We start from the raw sequence: 16,210 nt of genomic DNA on the forward strand, positions 1-16,210 counted from the left end.
ATAGCAGACTTGCATCTAGGATGGCTTTTATTGCATAACTTGTGGAGATCACTCCCACATGGTACACATTTCAGTCTCTCCCTCTACTTTTATAAACCTAAACCTTTTAAAAAAATGTGGTTTTATGATGATCACTTTTGGCCCCGTATTTACTACCTTTCCCCTTGTAATGTCCTGATGACATCCCTTCCAAGTTCTTGATCAAGCTTTTGGAAAACAGAAGAAAAGCTGTAACCCACAAAGAATCCCAGAGCATTCAAGGACAGAACTATGGAAATTTAGTCAGTGCCATGTGAATATTCCTACAGTGCAGACATTATCAATGAAGCTCAGTTATTTACTTCAACAAAGAGTCTCAGTGCTTAGATTTTAGGAGCTCTCAGTAACCTGGGACAAACCACCTACCTCTTTTCTCCTTTATTCTTGTATTTGGACTCACTGAATTGGTTTTGTTTCTTGCCTTTTTAAGTGGTGAGGTTTTTAAATAGCGTTTTCTTCAATAAAATCTTCAATAAGATGAACCACATAATGCCCATTCCTACTCAAAAAGAGGAAATTATTAATAGAGTATATTATGGGGCTGATTCTCTTTTCACACCAGGGTAACGCCCTTGACTCCAGTGAACTGATTTCTGATTTACACCAAGGTAAGTGAGAAGAGACTCTAGTCTAGGCCCTATTTTAATAATGCAGAACCCATCATGTTACGAAACAAGCACATGGAGCAAGTGATGTGCAACGTGATAAGAACAGAGTAGGTTTCCTGCCCTGTGTTAACTCCAGTGGGAGATGTGAGATACCCATCACAGTGGCTTAACATATCTAGCTGCCATACAAAGAGCAAGGAACAGACAGGGCTGGACGGTTTCATGCATTTTCTGTATGTATAAACTATAGAGGAATTGGAAGGTGCTATTAGAGCAAAGCCAGCATGAGACTGACACACAACTCCAAAGCACCATTATACCACCTGAATATGTCCCCATTAAGCAGAACTGTCATCTCCTTTAGGCAATGCTCATTTTTAAGTGCCATTGAATTTACATTGGTGCCCTGTAGGAGGTCTTAACTTAACTGGGATGTATTTAATGGTGTGTATTGCCTTATTTTATGAATGTCATACAGAACCCTGAGTGTCTTGATGAGGGGACACTTTATAAACAGTTGTTTTGTTGTAATAAAAGTATGCATACAAATCAACAGTACCCTGCAACCACTATGAGACCTGATGACTTCTAACCAGTACACAAGTGAAGCTGAAGGATGGAATGTAATCAGATCTAGCAACAAACTCCTGTAGCTGCTGTTTTGTATGCCAGCTGCAGCCTGTTAATGACAGTGCTCATCAATAAAGTTTTGTCCAGTTCAAGAGATGACCAAGCAAGCTAACAAAATGCTAAATGTATGCAGTGTTGATGTAGCCACTTTGGTCCCAGGATATTAGAGACACAAAGTGGGTGAGGTAATATCTTTTATTGGACCAACAGATGTTGGTGAGAGAGAGAGAGATGCTTTTGAGCGACACAGAGCTCTTCTTCAGGAGAGTAGGAAAGGTACTAAGTAAGTGTCACAGCTAAATACAAGGTGGAATAAACTGTTTAACATCAGTAGTTAGCATTTATTCTAAGGGACCATTCAAGATGAAGTGGCCTGTTAACATGGGACAAAAAAGGGGTCTAGTGGTTTACAGATTGTTGTAATAAACCATAAATTCAGTGTCTTTATTAAGACCATGATTTTTGTTGTCAAGCAGAGTTATGAATTTAAGCTCCCAGCCTCGTCTTTTGAAAATGTGCAGGTTTCCTTTGAGAATGAGGATTGATTGATCACTCTATATCTGACCTCTTTATGAAAAGTGTTCACCCACAGGTCATGTGATATGATTTTGTCTTTTATCACTTTCCTGTGAGAGTTCATTCCAGAGCATAGAGACTGTCTGGTTTCACCCACATAGTTGTTATTGGGGCATTTAGTGAACTGGATGAGGTACACCACATTTGTGATAGGCATGTATCTTGAAAGGTGTGTTGGGGGAGGTATTAATCATTGTAGCAGTGGAGAAATGTCTGCTGTTTGTGCATCTGTTCTAAAAGGTTCTGGTGCCACTTTGAGTTGGTGTTTCTTGGTCTGTGGGGAGCTTGCTTCCGATGATCAGCTTGGAGAGGTTGTAGGGCTGTTTGAAGACCAGAGGGGGGGGGGGTTCAGGAAATGCATCACAAAACCAATTATATACCTGAGATATATCAATGATATTTTCATCTTCTGGACAGATGACAAACTGCCTAATAGATTTTCACCACTTCAACAACCACTACATGTCCATTAAACTCTTTCTGGAACACTCCCACACCAGCATCAACTTCCTGGACACGACCATCAGCTTCAACAGTGGAATCACATGGACAACAATATACAGTACAGGAAACCCATGGATCACCACACTTTCCTTTGTAGATCCAGTAACCACCCAAAACACATCAAGAAAAATGTTGTCTACAGCCAGGCACTCAGATACCACAGAATATGCTCCAAGAAGGAAGTCCAGGATATATACCTTAACACACTCAAAATTGCCTTCACTGAACAAGGACACTCCACCAGAGAAGTAAATTCTATCATGGAACAGGCCACCCAAATACCTTGAGAGCCTGCATCAATATAGAAATAAAACGCCTTCTGAGCACACACACACCTGCCACCCCACCGTGGAAACCATATGGGAGATCATCAAACAACTTCAACCCATACTCAATGGAAACCCCATTCTGAAAGAAATCTTCCCAGAACCTCTTTTTTTGGCCTTCGTACAACCTGCCAACCTCTCCAAGCAGATTATCAGAAGCAAGCTCCTCACAGACCAGGTCACACCAACTCAAAGCAGCACCAGACCCTGCCAAAAGTACAGATGCAAAACCTGCAGACATATCTCCACTGCTACAGTGATCAACACCTTCCCCACCACAATACACCTTTTAAGATCCATGGCTCCTACACATGCCTATGACTACCACAGATGCTGGAACTAAGGGTGCGGGGGATGCTGCAGCACCCCCTGGCTTGAAGTGATTTCTGTTAGAGACAGGGTTTACATTTTGGTTCAATGGCTTTCAGCACCCCCACTATACAAATTGTTCCAACACCCCTGATCATAACATGCGGTGTACCTCACCCAGTACACTAAATGCCTCATTATCTATGTGGGTGAAACCAAAACAATCACAGAAGAGCTCAGTGTAGCTCGAAAGCTTGTCTCTCTCACCAACAGAAGTTGGGCCAACAAAAGATATTACCTCACCCACCTTGTCTTTCTAATATGCGAAATGATTTGATAGGCACAATCTGAACTCCTATGCAATGATGCTTGAGTCTCCCATAAAATATGAGGCTGAAGCCACCAACTATTTGGCATCTTCATTGATCAAGCATGCTATTCATTACCTAATCATTTTAATAGCTATAATCTTTATAAATTATGCTACAGTATTTAATCCCTGCTTCCATTCTCCCCCTCAAAACACCGCCCCCTCACACACTAAAGAAACTACAGATCTGAGAGTATTGGGCTGAAGCAGAGTAGCAAATAAATTGCTAGTCATGCTCTATTAAAAGAGCACCACTATCAAATTATTTGAAATTAATTTGGAGTCAAGGTTTGAAAAAAAAAATCTGCATATCCACTCACCAAAGAAAAGAAGAAAATTTTTCTGGCAAATTGGGGGAAGACAAAACAGGCCATCGGTTCCTCTAAAATTTAACTTTTCATTTTTAAAAAATGATGTTCCTAACCCTTCTCGCTAGGACAGTAAACTTCCAAATAAACTAATGAGGTGCAGTCTTCTTGAGTCTACATGGAGACAGAGATTGTAGCTTTCCCAAGCAGCCGCAGTCAGGAACAAGTTACTCATCAGTTTCACTGCCTCTACTCAGAATTGCAGGCAACTGAGAAACTGATAAGAAACATGCCAATTTCACACTGCTGTTGCAGAAAGTCACCAGTAACAACAGAGACTGGAACTAGAGCAGTTTACAACAAAAACTGGAGTGGACAACAAAAACAATGGCTGTGGGGAAGGCAAAATATTCCTTCCTGTCCAGAATAACGGGGGAGAGGTAGAATAGTCCAGATGGTTTGACTTGATAGTTCATTGCTTTTTATGTCTGATTTGGATACTCTGGTATATTTTTATTATTGCAAGAGCGGCCAAAGACATAGGGTAGGTGCTTTTAACAAATCAAAATAAATATACAAGGGGAGTGAATCATGTTCAGGTGATGAAGCCACTTCATTAACAGCAAAAATAGCATCAACACCAGACAAGGAAGTTAGTACATGGATTACATAGAAATTAGAAATCATTGCCCTCTTCTCCCCAATAGAATTAGAAAGACTGGTTTAGAATCAAAGATTAATGTAACTAAACCATTATGTCTTGGAAAACACTAGGGAGGAAGTAACGAAAGGTCAGCAAGTCATCTAGAGTTTTGGACTCTGTAATCTAATAAGATTGTACAAAGTTTGGCATGAGCCTGCAAAGACTAAGTGTTTCCCCCACCTCCTTTTTGTTTTTGGGGAACTGCTTTTATCTCTTTCTTTAACTGGACATATGACAGGTTTTAAACCCCTAATACTGGTAATGACTGTCTGGAAATAACCAGCAATGGTCTGGATTCTTAAACAAGTCTGAAACTTTTCTTCAAACTCTTACTTACTCATGGTGGATTTCTCTTTAGGAAAGAGCTCTAGGCCTGGTTGAGAGCAGCTAGTGAGGACCTCACTACCTCAACAGTATAGTTAGGATATTAAAATCTATTAAAATCTCTAGGGTGGGGGAGGGGCTAGTCTGCTTTGCCCTTTTATTGGGCTTGACAAGTGACATAACTAGAGGAAAAGCTCCACCTGTGTTCCATTCAGGCTTCACTTTAGTTAGAGAGGGAGCAATAAAAAAGACCTAGAAAATAGACAAGGTTGATTTATATTGACGGGATTAGTTGATCCTGGGAATTTAGGGCTAGTCACATGAAAATATTGTCTATGTTGTTTTGTATGGGGGTTCAAGTGCTGTGGGTATGTTTGCTGTTTCTAATTGATTTGTGGATTCATCAGCAAAGTGCTTTTCATTAAAGCATTGTGTTTAGCCACGTTACGTCTTCCTCCCCCACAAGCCAGGACATCTGCAAAACATTTTAGATTATAAGCTCCTTAGGACAGAGACCATTTCTTCCTACACATTTATTAAGTGCTCGACCTGCAAGTACTGATCATGCTGAGCCACCTCACTGACTTCAGTACTGGGTTCTGTGCGAGTGCAGAAGGTCTACCCACGCAGAGTCCATTGAAGGATCGGAACCACTGTTAGCATTACATAGATATGAATAATCTCTACTACCACAGTGAGACGTAACCATCTACAAATATTTGAAACTTGTAGAAGCCCAAGAAGGGAGAGGAGCTGTTTAGGATGTTCCAAGGGATTGTAGTTAGAAGTAAGGGGATACATATGAGTAAAAAGAACTTTCAGCTGACTCAGAAAAATCTTCTGAGGGTGAGGTCTTTTCGCTGGCATAATCTCTCAAAGGAAGTGGTGGAAGCTCCATTGCTTGACAAATAGACAAAACAGAATATAGTGTAAGGAATCATCTTGCTCTGGTTCCTGTGGGGTGGGCAAATGAACGAATAATTCATTTCTGATTTCTATTATTCTACTGTAGTAGACCAATACCCACATGCCAACATTCACACAGACACATCTTTATGCAATTTGCACAGTGAGGGGGTGTATTCTGTCCCTCATTGTGTGGGGAATTTACACATGTGACTCCCATTAGCATTAACAGAAGCTATGTGCATAAATTTTCCTTTTGTGGCTGGATTGCGTAGATCTGTTAGTATCTGGCTTTCCCGATGGATTGGAACCTGTATGTTTCCAAATAATCTGTATAGGCTGTGATACTTTCAACTCTTTTTTGTGTGAATGTATTATTCTATTGTCCTTCAGCTGTGATATCTAAGCATGCTTTGAGAAGCTTCTGTCACCCTAAATCCTTGCCAGCAGCACAGCACAACGACAGTCCTAATGAGATTACAGCTACAGATGCCCCACTGCTGCCATCTGGCCAAGGAACAGAACAAATGCCAATTTCAGCTGGAGGGTGAGCAGGAAACCCTTTAGCTATCATCCAAGCAGACTGCAGCATGATTGGGATTCCAAGACCATCATAGTGAACTAGCTCTCTTTAGTTTCTTTTCCTTTTTAAATGAAGCAGTGTGTCCTTCTTGCAGAATGCTAGATTCTATTAATTTTACAGGAAAAAAAATAAAATTTAAGATGTTCTACACAACAGGCATCTTTACAGATCCCTAAATTTTATTCACAGTGGATAGGTCTTCCCTGACTCCATATACACATGTATGTGACAATCAGTGTGCTCTTCTGGAGAAGCATGGATCTATTTCTGTATAACTAGGGCTACCATACGTCCGGACTTCCCCGGACATGTCCGGCTTTTCGTTCTTTAAATAGCCATCTGGGGGGGATTTCTAAAAATCTAAAGATGTCCAGGATTTCCCCCCGGTCGGCTATTTATAGACCGAAAAGCGGCGGCCAAGCACCACTCGGTAGCCAAAGCCCTTTCCCGGCTCCCCCCATCCCCTGCAGCCTTATCACAGCGCCTGGCCCCACAGCTGTCCACCCCTCCCCCAGCTCACTTCCCCCTCCTCCGCTCCCCTGAATGCTCCACCCCGCTGCTCCTCCCGCTCCCCTGCTTCCTGCGAATCAGATGTTTGCGGGAAGTCTGAAAACAAGCAGGGGCAGGCAGGCAGCAGCAGGTAAGCTGGGGCAGGGCGGGGGAACGCGAGGAGGAGGGCTCCGGGGAGGCGCAGCGTGGCCCAGTCCGGCCCCGGCCATGCGGCTCCAGCCCCAGCGGCTCCAGCCTGGCTCGGCCCGGGCCCCGGGGCACTGGTCCAGGTTCCAGCCGAGCGCACCGGCCCGGCACCGGCCAAGCGGCGCAGGCCGAGCACCCCCGGCCCCAGTGGCTCCGGCTCTGGCCCCAATGGCTCCGGCCCGGCTCGGGCCCCGGGGCACTGTCCCTGGTTCTGGCCGAACGTGCTGGCCCAGCCCCAGCCGAGCAGCGCTGGACAAGTACCCCCGGCCCTGGCCCCAGCAGCTCTGGCCTGGCTCAGCTCGGGCCCCAGGGCACCAGCCCCGGTTCCAGCTGAGCGTGTCGGCCCCGGCCCCAGCGGCTCCGGCCCAGCTTGGGCCCCAGGGCAGCGGCCCCGGTTCCAGCCGAGTGCACCAGCCCACCCCCAGCCAAACACCTCCGGCCCGGCCCCAAGCCCCGCGACCCCGGCCAGAGCTCCAGCCGGAGCACAGCCCGATTCCTGGGCTTTTGCTAAAGCCGGCCCTGGTCAGGGGACAGGGATGGGGGGTTGGATGGGTCGGGAGTTCAGGGGGGCTGTTAGGAGGGCAGGGGTGTGGAGAGTGGTTGGGACAGTCAGGGACAGGGAGCAGGGGGGGCTAGGTGGGCTGGAGGTGCTGGGGGGGCTGTCAGGGGCCAGGGGTGTGGAGAAGGGTCGAGGCAGGCAGGGAGCAGAAGGGGTTGGATGGGTCAGGTGTTCTGGGGGTCCTGTCAGGGGGCGGGGAGTGGTTGGATAGGGCATGGGAGTCCCGGGGGTCTGTCTGGGGGCAGGTAGAGTCCTAGGGGACAGTTAGTGGCAGGGGTCCCAGGAGGGGGCAGTCCGGGGACAAGGAGCAGGGGGGGTTGGGGGTTCTGAGGGGGACAGTCAGGGGGTGGGAAGTGGGAGGGAGTGGATGGGGGTGGGGCAGGGCAGGGGCGGGGCTAGAGTGGGGCTCCTCACCCCCCCCCCAGTGTCCTCTTTTTTGATTGTGAAAATATGGTAACCCTAGTATAACAATCTTTCCACTGGAAAAGGACACAACTTTTGAGTTACTTGTAATCTTATTTATGGGGTTACTGGCCTAGTGGGTGGGGGGAAGTGGTAGACCTCCTATTTCTTGATTTTAGTAATGCTTTTGACACAGTCCCACACGACATTCTCATAAGCAAACTACAGAAATATGGTCTAGATGAAATTACTATCAGGGGGTGCAAAACTGGTTGAAAGACTGTACTCTAAGAGTAATTACCAATGTTTTTCTGTCAAACTGGGAAGGGGTGTCTACTGGGGCGTCACAGGGGTCAGTTCTGGGGTATGCTACTATGCAATATTTTCATTAAAGACTTGGATAATGGAGTGGAGAATACGCTTATCAAATTTGCAAATGACCCCAAACTGGGAGGGGTTGCAAGCACTTTGGGGGACAGGATTAGAATTCAAATTAACCTTGACAAATTGGAAAATTGGTCTGAAATCAAAAAAGATGAAATTCAATAAAGACGGGGCAAAGTACTTCACTTAGGCCAGGTCTACCCTACAGATGTATATCACTATAACTATATCACTAAGGGGCATGGGTGGCAGGTATAATAGGCTGGAGAAGGCTGTGGCTCCCCAAACAGCCCCGCGTGGCCCCACCCACGCTCCGCCCCAAGGCCCCCTCCTGCCTGCCCTTGGCCCCAGCCCAGGCAGGCTGCTCCTCTCTTTTGGGGAGCCTGCTGGGGTGAAAGCAGCTGGGACTTGGGGTGGCTCATGGCTTGGGCTGCCCAGAGCTGGGCCAGGGGCCTGGCAGTGGTGCTGCACCACTCAGCATTCCAGGGCTGTGCCACGCGCCACCTGCCCAGTGCTCTGGAGACTGGGGTGGGGAGGGAATGCTGTGCACCGCCCACCAGTGCTCAGGGTGGCGCATACCACCCACCCGGCGCTCCGGGGCTGGAGGCACTTGGGCGACCCAGGGCTCCAGGCTTCAGCAGGGGAATGGGGACAGGAGTGGTAGGGCCTCAAGTGGAAAGGGGGGCCATGCCGGGGGCTAGCCTCCCCAAGCCTGTGGTTCACCCACCACCCTGAGCGACATAGTTATACCGACCTAACCCTCCATGTAGACAGCGCTGTGTTGACAGGATAGCTTCTCCTGCCAACATAGCTACTGCCGCTCATGGAGGTGGATTAACTACGCCGACGGGAGAAGTTCTGGTACAGCTGCGCTGTTGTAGTGTTGTGCATGAAAACAAGCCCTTAGGAAGGAAAAAAAATCAAATAAATTATTCAAAATGGAGAATAACTGCCTAGATAGTAGTACTGCAGAAAAGGATTGAGGGTTGTAGTGGATCGCAAATTAACAGGAGTGTTGTATGTAAGACATGGGAGGTAACTGTCCTGCTCTACTCCACACTGGTGTGGCCTCAGCTGGAGTACTGTGTCCAGTTGTGGGAGCCCCATTTTAGGAAAAATGTGGACAAATTGGACAGAGTCCAGAGGAGAGCAACAGAAATGATAAAATGTTTAGAAAACATTTGACCTATGAGGAGAGGTTTAAAAAAATGGGAATGTTTAGTCCAGGGGTTCTCAAACTGGGGGTCGGGGACCCCTCAGGGGATCATGAGGTTATTACATGAGGGGTTGCAAGCTGTCAGCCTCCACCATCAAACCACACTTTGCCTCCAACATTTATAATAGTGTTAAATTAAAAACACATTTTTTATATTTTTAAGGGGTTCACACTCAGAGTCTTGCTGTGTGAAAGGGGTCACCAATGCAAAAGTTTGAGAACCACTGGTTTAGTCTGAGAAAAGAAGACTAAGATGGGACCTGATAACAGTCTTTAAATATACTGAGGGCTGTTATAAAGAGGACAGTGATCAATTGTTTCCCATGCCCATGAAGGTAGGCCAAGAAGTAATTGACTTAATTTGCAGCAAGGGAGATTTAGATTAGATATTACGGAAATCGTTTTAACTGTAAGGACAGTTAGGCAATGGAATAGACTTCCAAGGGAATTCCTGTCACTGGAGGCTTTTAAGAGCAGGTTGGATGAACCTGTCCATGATGATCATCCTGTCAGGGATGGTCTAAGTTTACTTGTTCTTGGCTCAGCATAGGGGGGTGGATATTTGATGACCTCTTGAGATCTCTTCTAGTCCTACATTTCTATGATTCTATGATCATGCTACTGCAGACCAATAGCAATCCTTTCTGCTTTATTCCAGTCAACAGCTGGTGTATTTGTTGCATAAATTCTTTGATCTCAAGAGACCCAAACAAATACATTTATATAACAGAGGCTGGAAGCATGACTCCAGACACTCCAGTTTTTGGAGTCTACTGCACTCATTGGTTGGCAGTATAAATGTTGGCACTAGCGCACTGCTGTTTGGATCTTGCAGCTCCAAGTGCAAATCCCAGCACTGATCTGCTTGTGTGCACATCTCAGATGCAGGAAGTATGAACCCTGGTACTGGCGTGTGTATCCTGCAGGATTCAGTAGCTAGGAATATAAACCTGGTAATAATGCCATGTGGATTTTATGTGAAGCAAATTAAAAGAGCTAGGTAACAAAGGAAATTGTTTCCCCTGAAAAAGAAGAAAACCCATAATCTTGCCGTTAATAACAGACAATAAACCCCTCTTTCTTCTGACACTGTAAAATGCAATCTGGATCAATACTCACAGAGCAGGACTGTAATAGATGCTTCCTTCTCACGAATTAAATTCCTCCCTGACAGGTAGAGTGCTCACAATTCAGTAGCCTCTCATCTCCAAATGAAGGCCCTCTCCCCACTCCTCTGCTCAAACTCCGATTCTGCACAGGCTCATCTTTGGAAACTCTGCACAACCCGTTTCATTCTATCGCAGTGGGCACAGGATCGTTAAAACAACTGGAATCTGGGGTGCTCATCTCCTTGTATAAGCCCTTCCCAGAGCATCTCAGCTGGGTCTTGCAGAGACGGTGTGATGATGTCCTGGATGCCGTTCGTCATTGTTGTCCTGGCAACAGAGATGTGGTCTCTTGTGGTATGGTAACACAGAGGTAATGGCAGGACAAAAAATACTGCAGACCCCTCTTCTGAAGCATCCTCAGAACCTCCCCCATGTACAATCTGTACATTACAAATACTTTTAATTTCCTATAAATGCTTTTTTTTTTTTGCTTTAGTTACTCAATTTGCCAGGCTCTAGCATGTCCCTGTAAGTCCTGTTTCTATGGTCTGACAAACCTGACATATCCCTGAGAGAGCTGGTCATTTCCTTTGGGAAACAATGCTGCCATCTGACAACAGAGAAACCTTGCTTTGGAAAACATCTGAGCATCAACACAAGCTCACAAGTATCTGAAGAGGATTTAGCAGGAATAAGATGCAGCTTTGTTTCCCTGAGCAAGGGAGGAGCAGATGAATTAACATTTGTGACAGTAAAAGAGAATACAAGAGCCAGAGTATTTTCCTAGTGCCTCTGCCAGTGATACAGAGAGAGGAACAGGCTAAGGATGTCTCTACAGCTACAGGGAATCTATAACCCATGTTAGCCAGAGTCTCTTTTCCGCTGCCCTCTAAATTGAATAATCTTGAAAGTACACTTTCAATATCTTAAACAAGATATATTTTTCCTACTTGCTCTAAAAATGTCATTTACAGAAGGGTCACAAATACAATATTACTACTTATTTTAATGTCGCTGTTCACAGTGCCCCCTGCTGGCAGAGGCTGAGACAGCAGCTGCTTTGAGCTAGGGCAATACAGTAACTCCTCACTTAACGTTGTAGTTATGTTCCTGAAAAATGTGACTTTAAGCAAAACAATGTTAAGCGAATCCAATTTCCCCATAAGAATTAATGTAAATGAGGGGGTTAGGTTCCAGGGAAATTTTGTTCATCAGACAAAAGAATATATATATACACACACACACACAGCATATAAGTTTTAAACAAACAATTTAATTCTGGTACACAGTAATGATGATTGTGAAGCTTGGTTGAGGTGGAGGAGTCCAAAGGTGGGATATTTCCCAGGGAATGCCTTACTGCTAAATGATGAACTAGCAATTGGCTGAGCCCTCAAGGGTTAACTCACACTCTACAAGGCAGCAGGAACGGAGGGAGGGGAGACAGCACTGCAGACAGAGACACACACGGTGTGTGTGAGAGAGAAGTGCATTTCCCCTTTAAGTACACTGCCTTATTAATTAAATCAGCTTGCTGAGACCACAGCTGCTGCCAGCAAGCTCCCTCTGTCCTGAACCCTGTCTTGTGTCCCCCCCTGCTCTATGGAGATGGGGTAAGTGGTGTGCAGGAGCATGGGGGAGGGGGACACCCTGAAATTAGCCCCCCTCTTCCTCCCCTCCCCCCTGCACAGCAAGCAGGAGTCTAAGGGAGCAGCTCCAAGGCAGAGGGCAGGAGCAGAACATGGCAGTGTGGGGAGGGACAACTGCAATTGCTAGCCTACTGGGCAGCTGCTGCACAGGGAACTTAGGGGAGCAGGGAGCTGCTAGGGGGGCTGCCGGTCCACCCTAGTTCCAAGCCCCCACCAGCTAGCTGCAACGGGCTGCTCTTCCTGCAAGCAGTGGACAAAGCAGGCGGCTGCCAAACGACGTTAGAAGGGAGCATTGCAAAACTTTAAATGAGCATGTTCCCTAATTGATCAGCAACGTAAAAACAAAACAACGTTAACTGGGACGACTTTAAGTGAGGAGTATCAGAGGGGTAGCCGTGTTAGTCTGGATCTGTAAAAAGCAACAGAGAGTCCTGTGGCACCTTTAAGACTAACAGATGTGTTGGAGGAGTTACTGTAGTTTCTAAAATCATGCTCTACCGCATCTCCTGTTGGGAAAAATTAGGACTGCAGGAGTTGGCATTGTTTTCTGGACAATAAACCATCTTGAATACCAAACAGGATTTTGCAGTCTTGACTGGATTCTGGAAAGCAAACCGCGGATAGTGAATCAATACCATTTGTTTGCAAGTCAGACTATTTCTTTAATCTCGGTGTTTTATTAAAACTCTATTACTATCTATGTTACTTTCCTTGTTATTCTTTCCTAATGCCAACTGCTTCTTCTAGTGGACTAGATTTCCTCTCTCAGGACAGTAGTAACAAACACAACTCTGTATGTGCCTACGTGGGAGGAGAAGAGAAAAAAAATCTGTTTTACTTTGACAAAGCTCACTCCCCTCACTTTTGTGTCAGATTGTGTGAGTTCACTGTCTTTCTCCAGCAGCAGCCAGTCAGCAACTCCTTGTTGGCTGGGGACAAGCTTCAGGATTCCAAATTATCACTGTTGGAGAGTCTGTCATGACAAAGGGCTCAGTGGCCTTTACGCGGGGGAAGACTTACTCAGAACAATATTGCTGACCCCAAGGATTCAAAAGTCATAAGTCAAGCCCCACAAAATCATGAGCTTGGCTTAAAAATCATTAGATTTTAAAAAGTGACAAAGTTTGGGTCTTTTTATTTGCCTGGTTTTTGAGCTTGTAGGGTTCCTGTTTTTCAGCTTTTCTCCAAAACCACAAGGGCTAGAAATGTAACGTTTTTAAAATGAAAGTTGAGATTCTCATGTAATTTCATGATTCTGGAACCTGGAACTTCAAGATAAACACCAAATACTGCAAATCTTGTGACAAAATTGCTAGAGTTGGTAATGCTGGGTTATTTACCACTGCAAAGCAAGTAAATTCTTCCAGGGCTGGTTCTTGTAAACCTGAGGCCCCCTATGCCATTTGATGGCTTCCCCACCACTCCTCCAGATGGCCTCTTTGAAATGAATTGGTGATCTCCATTATAGGCGCTGACTTCCCCTCTTTCCCCTGGGTGCTCGACCCCTCCTCTATCTCCGTCCCTGCCTCCATTCCACTCCTTCCATGAGACCCTACCCCTTCCCCACTTCCCCGCCCTCATTCCAACCCCTTCGCCAAAGTCCCCGACCCAACTCCACCCTCTCCCTGCCCCTATTCCAACCTCTTCCCCAAATCCCCGCCCCAACTTTGCCTCTTCCCCTGAGTGCGCCATGTTCCTGCTCCTCACCTCCTCTCAGAGCTTGCTAAGTGCCGCCAAACAGCTGTTTGGCGGCAGCCAGGTGGGAAACGCTGGGAAGTAGGCGGAGGAGCAGGGACACGGCACACTCGGGGGGGGGGGAGAAGGAGGTGGGATGAGGGGAGCTTGGCTGCCGGTGGGTGCAGAGCACCCACTGATTTTTCCCCATGGGTGCTCCAGCCCTGGAGCACCCACAGAGTCAGTGCCTATGGTCTCCATTCAGTTCCTACTAGGTATGCGCCATGTCACAAAAACTCACACTATATCGCCCCTTGTGGGTAGTCTCACATGATCGTGGAATAGGAATAGAGACTGAACTACCCCCTCAGTCCTAGGAAGGGGAAGTGCTAGGTCAGGGGTGGGCAAACATTTTGGCCCACGGGCCACATCTGGTTATATAAATTGTATGGTGGGCCATGAATGCTCACACAATTGGGGTTGGGGTGCGGAACAATGTGAGGGCTCTGGCTGGGGGTGCGGGATCCGGGGTGGGGCCAGAAATGAGAAGTTCAGGATGTGGGAGGGGGCTACAGGCTGAGGCAGAAGGTGTGTGGTGTGGGGGAGGGCTCCGGCTGGGGGTGCAGGCTCTGGGGTTGTGCTGGGGATGAGGGGTTTGGGGTGTAGGAGGGTGCTCCAGGTTGAGACCAAGGAGTTCGGAGGGTGGGAGGGGGATCAGGGCTGGGGCAGGGGGTTGGGGCAAGGGGTGGTGACTCAGAGGTGCAGGCCCTGGGCAGCACTTACCGAAAGCAGCTCCCGAAAGCAGCGGCATGTTCCCCCTCCGGCTCCTACGCGGAGATGCAGCCAGGTGGCTTTGCTGCGTGCTGCCCCATCCACAGGTGCCGCCCCTGCAGCTTCCATTGGCACTTGGGGCATGGCAGCGTGCGGAGTGGAGCCCCCTGGCTGCCCCTACGCATAGGACCCAGAGAGGGGACATGCCGCTACTTCCAGGAATTACGCGGAGCTGCCCATGACCCTGCTCCCAGGCCAGCACTGGAGTGGGGCAAGCCCCAGACCTCGCTCCCAAGCGGGAGCTCGAGGGCTGGATTAAAATGGCTGGTGGGCCAAATCCGGCCCTTAGTTTGCCCACCCCTGTGCTAGGTACATTTAATTAAACTTGGTCTATCTTGTTGACCCCCGCCCCGGGAATGTTGTGGCTGTGCTGATGGGAAAGGCCTGCTGCCTCTGTGAATGTAAAAGCTTTCCAAATAAAGCTGCCCCCTAGCTAAGGCTGTCTTGAGCAGGGGAGTTTTTCAGGATTTGAGGGCAGCTAGGGAGCTGTGACTGGGCACTGTTAGACTGTTTCCTTCTGCTGCTGTCTCCTAGCAGCCGCAGGACCCTCAGGAGGTGTTTAATGGGATCAGGAGGCCTCCTCTGCTCCATCACTCACCAAGGAGGGTATAAAAATGACAGCAGCTAATGGGCAGCGGCTTTCTCATCAGCTGCCTCATCAGAGTGATTTGATGAGCAAAAGGCTGCAATGGCTAAAGGACTGGAATTGACACAGACTACTGGATCCATGCCAGCCCAGAAAGAATACATCCCTGTGCATGCCCACTTCATTCCTCCAGCCACATACAAATCAAGAGCTACAGTAAATGTACATGCATGGAACTACCCAGGCTGCATACACAGGGCTAGAGGCACTCGACATTTATTCTTCCCATCTTTTTCTTCTTTGTATTAGGAGGCATCACGAACTTCCACATGAATGTTCGTTCATCCACTCAATGTCCAGACCACATTCCTAGGCAGAAAGGTCTATCACAAAGAGGAATGGCTGTATGGAGTTAATCCAGGACTAGAGAGAGCAGTAAAGACTTTTTACAAAATAGATTGGTGAATTGGGCATGGGAAATATTTGTAAGGATGTGTCTTGGTTGAGGATCAAGAAGACAGAAGGGGCTGGTGTGTCTGGGAAGGACTGTGTGGAGACTAAAGGAGGGGGGGTGTTTATGTGTGAGTAGGAAGGGAGTGTGAGTGTTTGTAAAAGGAGTGTCAGTAGGAGGAGAATGTGCATGTCTGCATGAATCATGGAAGTTAGAGTTACAGATGGGGAAAAAAATTAAGCCTTTTTCCCATTCTTCCACTCAGCCAGCGCAGAGTTTTTCAAATGGTATACCACTTAAGTACACTGAATCACAGTCTATACTAAAACTTATCTTAGATATTTCTAAAGTGTGTATCACCTTCCTATCCAAGCATCACACAGGATTATCCAACTATATTACATCTAGTCTTATCTTCACCCACCAATGTGGTAATTCTGTCAAAAATGTAAAAACGTGTGTGGCAA

At 46.9% G+C, this 16,210-nt stretch overlaps 1 protein-coding gene across 4 annotated transcripts in view; it reads right to left on the minus strand.

The window, feature by feature from the left end:
• The window catches only part of MICAL3 (microtubule associated monooxygenase, calponin and LIM domain containing 3), a 251,990-nt gene extending 241,193 nt beyond the window's left edge, over positions 1–10,797 (minus strand). The window contains exon 1 of one of the 4 annotated variants that reach the window (XM_034781513.1): positions 10,563–10,785. The gene's annotated coding sequence lies outside the window, so the exon portion shown is untranslated. Of the gene's footprint in view, positions 1–10,562 lie in introns of all 4 variants that reach the window. The other 3 variants (XM_034781496.1, XM_034781523.1, XM_034781505.1) reach the window with 3 other exon arrangements.
• Between the last annotated feature and the right edge of the window lie 5,413 nt (positions 10,798–16,210).

This window comes from Trachemys scripta, chromosome 1 (genome assembly GCF_013100865.1).
Source record: "Trachemys scripta elegans isolate TJP31775 chromosome 1, CAS_Tse_1.0, whole genome shotgun sequence".
In the NCBI taxonomy this organism is placed as follows: Eukaryota; Metazoa; Chordata; order Testudines; family Emydidae; genus Trachemys; species Trachemys scripta.